The 12410-nt window shown below is 35.7% G+C and overlaps 1 protein-coding gene across 1 annotated transcript in view; it reads left to right on the forward strand.

Moving 5' to 3' along the window:
* LOC150097881 (very-long-chain 3-oxoacyl-CoA reductase-B-like) overlaps positions 1-12410 on the forward strand; it is a 201268-nt gene that overhangs the window by 78479 nt on the left and 110379 nt on the right. The window lies entirely within an intron of this gene.

The raw sequence follows: 12410 nt of genomic DNA on the forward strand, positions 1-12410 counted from the left end.
TTATTATAAATTATATAAAGCTGATTTTCACAATAATGAACTAGATAGATAGCAGAAGAATAGTTTGTTTTAGTGGAGAGTTGCTATAGTCAGGGCTTGCCAAATACACTTGCCCATGGAGAGAGTGGATTTTGCCAGCTGGTGTGTAGCTGCAGACTGGACTAACTTGAGAACCAGTTGAAAAAAAGGCTTAGAAAAAAACTCCTTTAGTCAGTGACTAGAATTGAACGATCTTTCTTCAGCTTGTCTAGGACTATGGATGTAAATGCCATTTCCATGCAGCTACACAGGTCTCTCTCTGTCTTAAAATTTTAAAAAATGTTTAGAAAGTTAATATTTTTTATTACATAAAAAAATTCTAATTTGTTCAATCTACAACTACTCACTATATTAATATCATTGATAGTGTGGGCCAGCTATTTTGTGATTGGCTAAGGATGGAGATTAGCTACCCATTAGTCTTCAAAAGTTAGGGCAAAATGGCCTTGCCTGTTCCCTTTGGGGAAAAAAGTGCAAATTTAAAAATGTGACTTCCTTTTAATATCTTGAAACACTAATTACTTGAGATAATAAAATTAGTATAGAAATGCAAGCTAGAATACATGCCTCTAGTAGAACTTATCAGTCATCATTATCTTCCAAAATTCTATCAAGCAGAGTTAAAACAGAAATATTCATGACAATCATTAGACATATTGTTTTATATGGAGCAGAAACCTGGAGTATAACAGACCAAGATCACTCTGAATCTATGAAAATAAAATCCCCAGAAAAATCTTTGGACTGTAAGAGATAACGCAATAGGTGAATGGAGAAAATGACATAACTGAGAACCATATAACTTTGTGGATCCTCACTTCTTGGAGCTTGCATGTTGAGATGGCTTAAACATGTGGAAAGAATGGGTGATGACTAAGAACCATTCAAGATAAGGGCCTGATGGAAATTGACCTAGAGGAAGACCAAGGAAATATGAGAATAACATTCAAAAAGACTTACTGAGATGAAATCTTGGGCAGAACTGGAAGAACTCAAGACAAAAAAGAGTGGAAGAAATTGGTACCTGCAGCAAAGAACTTGGGGGGTTCAGCAAGCTAAAGAAGAATAGTTTGATGATAATATAAACATTTTCATTGTTTATATTATCGTCATATCAATGTACTCTGGCAAAAAATGACGATGTCATACATAGAAAACAACTGCTACATAAGAAAATTTAAAGAAGCTGCTAATATGCTGAAAAACCCAACCCAATGCAATAAAAATCAAGGTTTAATTCTCCATTAAGTGTGGTCAGCTCTAATAAAAAATCTACCTCGTTCTGAGCTCGGACTGTATGAACGAGAACAAGAACATGTGACATCGTCCAGTATTGTTCGACGTCAATAACGTTTTATATCTGCATTCTATCATTTGAGTTTATGAATAGCCAGACGGTTATGATTTGTATTTATTAATTTCTCATATTTAAACTTTAACTTATACTATTTACCCCTGAAGATGTAAATTCTACGATTTACAAAACTTGTCGGGAACTATTATTTCAGTATGTTGTATAACTGAATAATAAAAAATGTGGTGTAATCACCGAAATATGTCTTTTGAACCAATTAGCCAGAAGTCTATGCCTACAATTTTCATTGTTATCTATAGTAACTATATTTTTATTATTGCTTAGAATGTCTTGCATATTTTTTCCTATTCAATGATGTCTTGATTCGTTCTTTGTCACTGTATTACTGTTTTTAGTTAAATATAGTGCAGTACTGATTTCCACTATAGGGAGTGGATGTTTACAGTATTTTAAACTTTATTTTGCCAAAGACATGTGGGATCAATTAGTTGTACACAGTTTTTTAACTCTGTCACAAAATATATTATACTTGACAAGAAATTACGTTCTAGTTTTAATCATTTACTCAAACATAAGCAAATAATGTTTGCATGTTGTACACAGTTTTTTTTTTTTTTAACTCTGTTACAAAATATATTATACTTGACAAGAAATTACATTCTAGTTTTAATCATTTACCCAAACATAAGGAAATAATGTTTGTATTAAGTATTTTCATGACTAGTTTACTTCTGTATCTAAACATCAGCCTCTGTAGTTACTGCTGATCTCCCAGGGCAAACGGCTAACACCTACCAAAGGGCTTAAGGGCTTATTCCTGATTTAATGGAATGCATTGATCAAGACCACTTTGTAAGTAATGGGGTTTCTCCAAAAACTAGGTGATCCTTCAGATTACTCTAACCTCAGTGAGTGACCTAAAGGATCATTCTAATTATTTACTCTTGATCACTCTAGGATACTCAGCAGTGATAGGCGAAAACCTACCACCTCCTTGGACATCTCCTATGCGATACTGCTCTAGGCATCTCCTAGAGCAGTATTCCATAATGCTTTGGCATTATGAGATACTGAGGCAGTTGATATGAAGTTGATGGCCTCTATACAAAAGTAGTCTAATTGCTAAGATACTTCACATGCAAACTTTGTTTACTTATGCTATAGTAAGAGAATAAAACAAGAATATAATTTCTTGTAACACTTCCTTGGTCAAGGTCAGTTAACTTAGGTATACTTATGTCAGGAAAGGCTAGATTCAATCCAAAGAGAGAGAGAGAGAATCTGATCCTGTCTGGTAATTTGTGTATTACTGAGGGTGAGGGGAAGTAAGCTAAGATTCCCTTTTCCAAGAGAAAAGGCAAGACTGTTTTGGTGATAACCAGGTTATCTTTGGTCCAGTGAAGGATGGTGTGAGATCATTGTTTAAAACATTAGTTACAGATGATCTTCGATGCAGAGTACTACATGATTTGTCAACTGAGTAGGACGAATTGAGTGTACTGTCATCAGCCAAGTTATAGATAGGATTAGTGGTGATTGAGAATAGGTCATTTATGTATAGAGGAAAGAGGGTACATGAATAGGACAAAGACACTCCTACATTGGTAACAAAGAAAGAGCCATTCACCATGATTTGCAATGAATGAACAGGTGAAAGCTGGTTATCCAATTATATAGGGTAGCAGATGACCGAAGGAAGGGAAATTTACTAAGTAGGTCTTGATGCCAGAAAAGATCAAATGCTCTGTAAATGTCAAGAGCGACAGTATACTTGTTTCCCCCAAACCTTTCCATGACACTTATCTGGTTTTGAGTGGCATAGGTTAAGGGAACAACTGTGGATCTAGATTGGCAGAATGTATACTTGTTGTTACAGATTAACTGGTATACTCTCGGTAATGGAGAAGGTGACTATTAATTATTTTCTTCATTATTTTGGAGAGGATTGAGGTGATAATAGTCGGTCAGTAGTTGGACAGCAAACATTTATATTGGTGTTTTTTTTTTTTTTTTAATAGGTTGTATATATTTGTTTTTGCTTATTGGGATTGGTGAAAGCTTGAAGAGTGGAAGCCAACCTGAATGCTAAAGACATGCAATGAACAACCAAAGAAAAAGCAGACTACCCAATTAATTGCACAGAATGGCAAATAGAAATCAATGGATTGCAATTTAAGATAAATTTTATCATCTAGTTTGAAATCACAGTCTTGCTTATTGAAGATTCCCAGATTATCTGATCCTTAATTCACACACACACAGAGTACCAAATGTACATTGGGTGGGATTCACATAAAAATAGCAATTCAGTGATATGTGTAGCTTTGATTGCAAGAAAGCCTGAGTCCAGATTTTTGAAATTAATTGTTTAGGACCCTCATTGCTGTTGTTGGAACATGGAGTCATCAGTTTGTTGATGTTTGAATGAAGACTGATCAAGAACTTTAAAATGATGTTGCTGAAGGCCATATTCCAGGCATAGAACTGAGGGTATTCTAATAGCATGCTGAAGAATACTGTTGGTAGCATGTAAATCCTGAATGTCTATAAAATTACAAATTGACATTAAACATGGAATTTAAAACATTTTTATTGATGGCTATGGTAGAAATTTAACTAGAAGTAATGTAATACATATCCTTCTGTTTATAAACTAAGCATGCATAGTAAAATTTAATACTGTTAGAGTCATTCAGTCTAAGAGGCCTTTGAACCACACATAAAATTCACTAACTGTTTAACTGCATTCTTTTCAAAACTTTCTTATGCATTTTCTTTTTAAGGTGGTATAGTGAATTCTGTTTGTTATCTAAATAGCTTGAGAAATACTATCTTCAGATAGTGAATTTGTCCGCATACTAGACCTCTAGAACAATGCTTTCCCTTGATGCACAGGGTGGGTGGGTGTGTGTGGGTATGTGTATGTTCATACTCTTACTTTTGTACTCTTTTTTTCATCAATCATTTTGTCTTTTATGTGCATTATAAATTAATAGGCTTTTTTTTTTTTAAGTAAATGCCTTCAACCTGTTTATGGATTTTATTGTAACAAATTCAAAAATCTTAACAGGAGGGAAATTATCATATAGTAAACTAATGATGTCATATAACTAAATGTTGATAAAAAGTGAAACAAAGTCAAAGCTGACTGACATATCTGACTCTTCTGTTTGAATATTCTTGATTTTTTCAAGAAAATGTATGGAATTCTTAATGAATGATCTGGATTTTTCAGCACGGACAGTTAATAAACATGAAAGATATTTAGCAGGTCTATAGGCAGGAGAGTCAATACAATTTACTAGACAACCATCTTTATGAATTTTTTGGAGATCATATAAACGAGGAGTCCTTCCAAAATGGGTGTGTAACTTGGCCAAAGTATTTTGATCCCAGTTAACAACTTCATCAAGGATCTTATTTAATTGTTTAATTTATGTTTTGTAGGGTTATAGCTAATTTCTTGAAAATGTGGAGATATCTTGTAAAAGCCATTGCCACAACAGCTTTTCCATTATCTGTTTTCGAAATAGATATATGGTTCTTTTATCTTAATGAAAATAGCCCATGGATTTCAGTACTAGATAAATTACATGAAAGTAATTTGCTTCTAAAGAGTAAAGCAGCAACTTCAAAGCATAGTTTATTATGCATCTTCACTGGAAGGTCTCAACAGAGTGCGCTTGACGTTATGCAAAAAATCAAGGTACAGAATAGATTTAGGTACCACACAAAATCATGGACTTTAGCCAACACACTAGTTCTCAGCATCAGACAACAGGCATTCAGAAATGTTCATAACCCATTTATCAGTAGGAGTGTTGTCAATAGTAAATTTTTGCTTATGATATAATGATTCATATTTTTGCATCAATCTGTAGGAATGTCCTCCATATGATGATTTTTCTCCTGATGTTGAGAAGAGTTTTCAATTTGTTATGAAATCAGGATATTTCAGCTAGAAAACAATATCTATAGGTAGGCTGAAGGCAGTGCCATGCATAGCTCTCTGTCTCCACCTTTGACAAATTATTTTTTGAACCATCTGGAAGATTCCTCGTTCTCATCCATTCATCCCTGACCCTCTCTTTGGTTTCATTACATTGATGATGTTTTTGGTGTTTAGCCTCCTTCTGAAAATGAACTTACCGCTTTTGTAAATGGATCAATAGCCTTCATCCATGCATTCAATTCACCATGGAAAAAGAAAATGCTGGCAGTTTACCATTCTTGGACATCCTTCTTACTTACACAGCCTCCGATAACTTTGTCAGCCAGTATTTATCGAAAACCAACCTTTACTTGTAGATGTTGTTCTAAAATGAAGAAGCAGAAAGAGAAATGGCCCCAGTCCAGCATAGAGAGAGCACATCGAGTGAATGGTATCAGTGGAACTAGCTGTAGATCCAGAAATGAGTTGTTGTGTTTGTATACCAATGCTAGAAGCATAAGAAACAAGGCGGATGAAATGGTTGCACTAATTGTGTCTGTGTACCCAGAGATTGTTGGAATAAGTGAGACATGGTTAGATGAGGACGACATCCTGACAGGAATAGAGATGGAAAGGTATGATGTGTTTCGTGAGGATAGAAGGGATAAAAAGGGAGGGGGAGTGCTATTGATGATAGAGAAAGAGTTATGTCCATACAAGGTAGAGATGCAAGAGGGAAATAGGGCCAGTGGTTTTGAGGCAGTATGGTGTGAGATAGAGGTGAATAGAATCAAATACTTGGTGGGATGTTGTTATAGACCTGGTAATGTGGATGGTGGTGATAGTGAAATGTATAGTCAAATAAGCCAAGCAAATAAGAAAAGGGTGATCATTATGGGTGATTTTAATTATGGCAATATAGACTGGATTGAAGAGATAGCGACTGGAAGTAAAGAAAATGAGTTTCTTGAGTTTTTGAGGGATAACTACCTCAGACAGTATGTAACAGAGGGCACACGAGGATTAAGGGTCTTGGATTTGGTCATCTCATCGGAGGATGTAATTATAAATGAGGTGTCAAATCATCCACCAATTGGTGAAAGTGACCATGAAGTGATTACCTGGGTGGTTGCCAGCAGTGCAAGGACCCCTGTGAAAAAAGGGTATATGTGGAACTACAAGGGGGGGTGATTATGAAGAGCTCAGGAGACAGCTTGCAGATGTAGCATGGAATGAGGAGTTAGCTGGAAAAGAGATCAATGCAGCTTGGGGGATTTTCAAAAACTATTTAGTAGATGCAATGTCTAAATGTATACCACGGGTGAGAAGGTTAAATAAGGTAGGTGTGAGATGGATGAATAAAGAGATTAAGCATGCAATACAGAAAAAAAAGGCATTGTGGAGACAGCATAAGAGAAGTGGAAGTAACCAATTTCATGAGGTCTACAAAGACCAGGCAAGGAGGGTGACTTGGTTGGTGAGAGTAGCTAAAGAGAGGTATGAACAGCAGTTAGCTAATGAAGCCAAAAAGAATCCTAGGGAGTTCTTTCGATATGTAGCCAGCAAAAGAAAGAATGATTATGGAAGGATGACATTGATTGGAGGAAATGGTATAAAGACAGCTGTTGCAGAATGTGTTGTGGAGATACTTAATGAGCAATTCATAAAGATCTTTCAATCTTGTGAATGTGACTTCATGGAGAGATTAAGAGCAGTTGATGATGGGGAGGTGAGACTGACTGTAAGTGAGCAAGAGGTGTTTGGGGAGTTGAGTAAACTAGATGTAAATAAGGCTGTGGGACTTGATAATATATCACCACGTATTCTGAAGGAGTGTGCCAGAGAGTTGACACCTGCCTTGACATATTTTTTTAATACGAGTCTTGCACTTGGTCAAGTTCCTAAAGAGTGGAAGGAGGGCAAGATTGTGCCACTTCATAAAGGAGGTGATCGAACTCAAGCATCAAACTATAGGCCTATCTGTGTGTCAGGTGTTGTGGTTAAGTTGTTGGAGAAGCTTGTGAGAACTAGGATCCAGAGTTGGGTTGACAACAATGGTATAATCTTTGATGGACAGCATGGATTTGCTAAAGGGAGGTCATGTTTTAGTAATCTACTTACTTATTACAATAAAGTGACTGCTTCCTTGGACAGAGGAGAAGGATACACAGTAATATACTTGGATTTCGCAAAGGCTTTTGATAGAGTACCTCATGATAAGTTGACAGTCAAACTAGAGCAGATGGGGTTGGATATTAGATTAGTGCATTGGATTGGAGACTGGCTATCTGATAGGTATCAACAAGTTGTGTATGGGGGTGCAATATCCAGGAAAAGGAAAGTCACTAGTGGAGTGCCTCAGGGGTCTGTTTTAGGGCCATTACTATTTAACTTATATATTAATGATATTGGTGAAGATTTGGATGGAGATATTCAGTTGTTTGCAGATGATGCAAAGTTGGGACGAACCATAAAGAGTAGTGAAGATGTTGTGGCCTTGCAAGAAGACTTGAATAAATTGAGTGATTGGGCAAGCAAATGGGGATGTGAGTTCAATGTTGCAAAATGTAAAGTTTTAAAATTTGGAAAACAAAGATGGGATGCAGAATTTATGCTTGGTGAGAATATATTGTTGGAAGTAGAGGAAATAAGAGATCTGGGGGTGATAGTGGATAAGGATCTAAAATTTAGGGGACACATCGCCAAAATTGTGAAGACAACACAAAGACTTCTGGGAATGATGCGGAGGACACTGACATGTAGAAGTAGGGAGATACTTGTTCCAATGTATAAGGCTTTGATTAGGCCACACTTGGACTGTTGTGCTCAGATTTGGTCACCGGGTTTTCAGAAGGATGAAGAGATGTTGGAAAGGGTCCAAAGGCAACTGACTAAGGTAGTTTCTGACCTCTGGAATGTTGAGTATGAGGAAAGATTGAAAAGATGTAATTTGCAGAGTCTCGTGGAGAGAAGGAAGAGGGGAGATATGATAGAGACCTACAACTTGGTAAGGGGTTGTTATAGGATCAATGGTGGAGAAGTTCTACAGAGAATAGTGGGAGATCAGGGGAGAACCAGAGGTCATCCCTGGAAACTGTGTAAGGAGGGTGTGAGTAAGGGAGTGAGAGGCAGGTTTTTTTCGTGCAGAGTTGTGAGTGATTGGAATGCCTTGCCTGAGAGTGTGGTGTCTGCAAGTAGTTTGAATGTGTTTAAGAAACGGTATGATGAGATGTGTGTGTAAGATAAAAGGACCTCCTAGATGAGTCTTTGACTCCATGAGGTCTTGTTTAATAATAATAATAATAATAATAATGTTTTCATCAAAAGTCAGTGCACCTCTCAAAAAATTAGTATTATCATTTTATTAATAGAGCACATAATGTATGCTACTCTCCCTCAAGTTTACAACAAGAACTTCTCACTATCAAAACTTTAATGGAATTAAATGGTTACAACCCTTATCAAATCCAGCAGATTATTGACTGTTATGTTCCAACATCTAATGATTCTTCAACAGATCACATGGCTCCAGTCCCTTATATTTCTGGTATCTCTGAACTTGTTGGTAGAAATTTGAAGAAGTTTCACCTTATTGCCACATATTTTTCCATCAACAAAATTTTTCATCTGTTACCATGTACAAAAGACAAACTATCACCTTTAATGTTACCTGCTTTTCACCAGATTATTCTCCCTCCTCCTCCTCATCATCATCAAATTCCTGATATATACCCTCAAGGGGTGTTACAGGATATGATAATACTACATGAAAAATTTACATCATTACTAACTTCCTATCTACAATTTTCTTCCAAATCAGTCTATTACCTGTCAAGACTCCAATATTATCAGACCTCATATTTCTGGCTTCCAAGGCACTTTTTACTGTATCAATCCACCTATATCTTAGTCTTCCTCCGAGTCTTTTTCCTGCCAGCCTAGCAGAGAACACTTGTTTTGCTAATCTTTCCTCTCATATTCTCTTTAAGTGACCATACCACCTGAGATTAGCTCTGCTAATGCATTCCTGGATGCTGACAGTGTCAGATTCTTTCCTAATATCCTCGTTTTTAATATGATATTGCCATTGATGCCATCTGTTCATGCCTCTAATCTTTCTCAGGAGGGTCATATCTGCGGTCTCTAGTCTTTGGTCAAGTGTTTTACTTCTGACCCAGCTTTCAGATCCATAAGTTAAACTTGGTTTGAACACTGTCTTGTATACAGCTAATTTAGTGTTTTGGCTTATTTCTCTCTTATTCCATATACATTTATTGAGTTGACTTCCTACCATACCAGCTTTGTTGATTCTGTTGTCTGTTTCCATATTTAATTTACCATCTTCACTAAAATTCATGCCTAAGTAGCTAAAATGTTTTACTTGTTCTATACGTTCTCCATTCACAATGCAGTTGATATTTTCAAAGTTTCTGCCTATTTTCATTGTCTTTGTATTTTTAATGCTGACCTTCATACTATATCTATTACAACAGTTATTCAATTTAGTCAGGTAATCTTGCAGACTTGTAGCAGATTTATTTAGAAGTATAACATCATCTGCATAAAGCAAAGAACTGAGATTAACCTCCAATTTTGATATCAGGTTTAATATCACTTTCCTTTATTTATGTGATCCATATAGATCATGAATAACAGATGGGATAATGTACATCCTTGTCTGACACCAGATTTATCATTAAACCATCTTCCTGTACTTCCTTCAATTCTAACTGCTGACTTACAACTCAAATAAAGACTTTAGTATTGCCTTGATATAATGCCCACTGACACTGTATAACTGTAGCATTTTGAATAGCTTCTGTCTTGGCACCTTATCATATGCCTTTTCCAGATCTACAAAACTTTAATACAGATCTTTGTTATATTCCCATGATTTCTCAACTATCTGTAGTAAAGTGAAAATCTGATCCTGATAGCCTCTATTTGGCCTGAATCTAGCTTGTTCTTCACCAAGCTTCTCTTCCACAATCCTTCTCAACCATTTCTCAAGTATACTTGCATATATCTTACCAGGAACACTCAGTAATGAAATACCTCTGTAATTCTCACATTCAGTTTTATTTCCCTTTTTATATATGGGCACTATTAAAGCTCTACTCCAATCATCGGGAATTCATCTCTCTGTCCAGGCTTTCTGAACTATGCAGTGCAGCCACTGAGACTTTTATACCTCCATACTTGAGCATTTCTAGTCAAATATCTACTCCATCTGCCTTTCCACATTTCAGGCCTTTGATGACTTTTTTTACTTCAAGTATGGATATGTATTCCTGACTGCATCACTGTTGTGTGTCTTTTACTACTTGCTATCACTACTTGTTTCATTTTGCAATTTTTCGAAGTAATTACTGCATACTTCAAGGATATCTTTTTCTCCTGTTTTCATGTCACCTTTATAATCTTTAATTCCTTTTACAGCATTCTTTCCTCCATTTCTGAGCTTCTTCAACAACCTCCAGAATATCTTGCCACCTTCTTGATATTTATTTTCTATGTTCTTACCAAAGTCCTCCCATGACTTTTATTTAGCAGATTCTGGTTAACAGGAGAAAGAGGGGTGATATGATAGAGGTCTATAAACTTTTGAATGGATATTATAGGATTTCAACTGATGAAATTTTTCGTTATATGGAGGGTGGAGAGAGAACATGGGGGTTAAGTTAAGAAAGGGGTAAGAGACAGGTTTTTCTCCCAGAGAGCTGTGAGTGAGTGGAATAATTTGCCCTTAGGGGTAGTAAGTGCATCTAGTGTGAATGGGAAAGTATGATAACTGGTTTGGGTGATTTTTAGCCTCTCTCGATGAGTCCTTGACTCCCTGGAGGTCTCAGATAATAATAATATTTTTACCCATTATAAATAAGCATAATAAATACCACTTGTTAAACAAGTCCATTAATTTGAAGATAACTTCATTCTTGCTTGCCATTCTCATTTTCTTTTGCATGATGGACTTGCATCAGAATCATATACTTATCTGAGTATATCTCTGATATACTCAGAGTATATCAGAGATGTACTCTGTCAGGCCATCAAAGCTATTTTGACCAAAAACATTTGTAGATTGGCTGATTACAAACCATTAGGAAAAAGAAAACCAGGATGTCCTCTAAAGAGATTCAACGATGAATTCTAAGGCAGGCCAGAACAGGCCACTCTAAGCCTAAATCCTTGAAAAGCATGATGATGATTGGCTGATTTTGATAATCTGAAAGAAACTGGATTTGTGAGGAATTCTCTATAGATACTGGTGTAGTGCTAGAGTGATTCCAATTAGCTCATGCAAGTTATTTCATCAAATTACATTGACTGTTATTGTTTTGCAGAAACTGATATCAGAACATATTTAACATTGCAGTGATATCTGCAGAGAACTGTTAATCCTTGGGATGAAAATTTCATACAATAAATTTTCATTTTTGATATAAAAAAAAAAAAAACTTCTTCAACAGTCTGAATGCAAAAAATCAGTAGCTCAAGGCTAAACCAGTACTTCCACTTCAGATAAGAGGTCAGCTTAGGGACTGGTTATGTCCTGCATTGGAATTTCAGGATCACAGTCCATTAACATCAAGTGGGTTTTCTTCTTACATGAAAATACTTGACTGCACAACAGGTTGAATTGAAGAAATGCCATTGAGCTGGAGATAAATCTTGTTCCCTCACTTAGTACATCCATTTGATTATTACTTGTTCTAGTTGGTGACTCATTTCCTTCGTAGATGGCACTTGATCACTATTGATTAAGTAGAAATGTGTATTGTGAGTTTTATGTATTCAGCACCAGGCTTAATGTTACAAAGCGAGCAAAGCACAGAAGAGGTAGATTTATGAAGTATTAATATAAAAATGAAAGAAATTTCTGAAACTTCTTATTCAACCATAATTGTTATAAATATGGAGAATAAAATTTAATGAACATGCCAAAAACTAATTTCATTAATTTAAAATTGCTTTTAAAATTATAATTTCAGTAAGTGATTTGTAAATGTAGTTATGAATATAAGACTGCCTAGATCATTTTCATTTTTAAACAATTAATTTAAAAAAATCTGTTAAGATATGATATTGTAATCTTTATTTATGATGGTTTTTCAACTTGTGTAA

Source organism: Typopeltis vanoorti, chromosome 16 (genome assembly GCF_054136105.1).
Source record: "Typopeltis vanoorti isolate ZY-2024b chromosome 16, IOZ_Tvanoo_1.0, whole genome shotgun sequence".
Taxonomy (NCBI): Eukaryota; Metazoa; Arthropoda; class Arachnida; order Uropygi; family Thelyphonidae; genus Typopeltis; species Typopeltis vanoorti.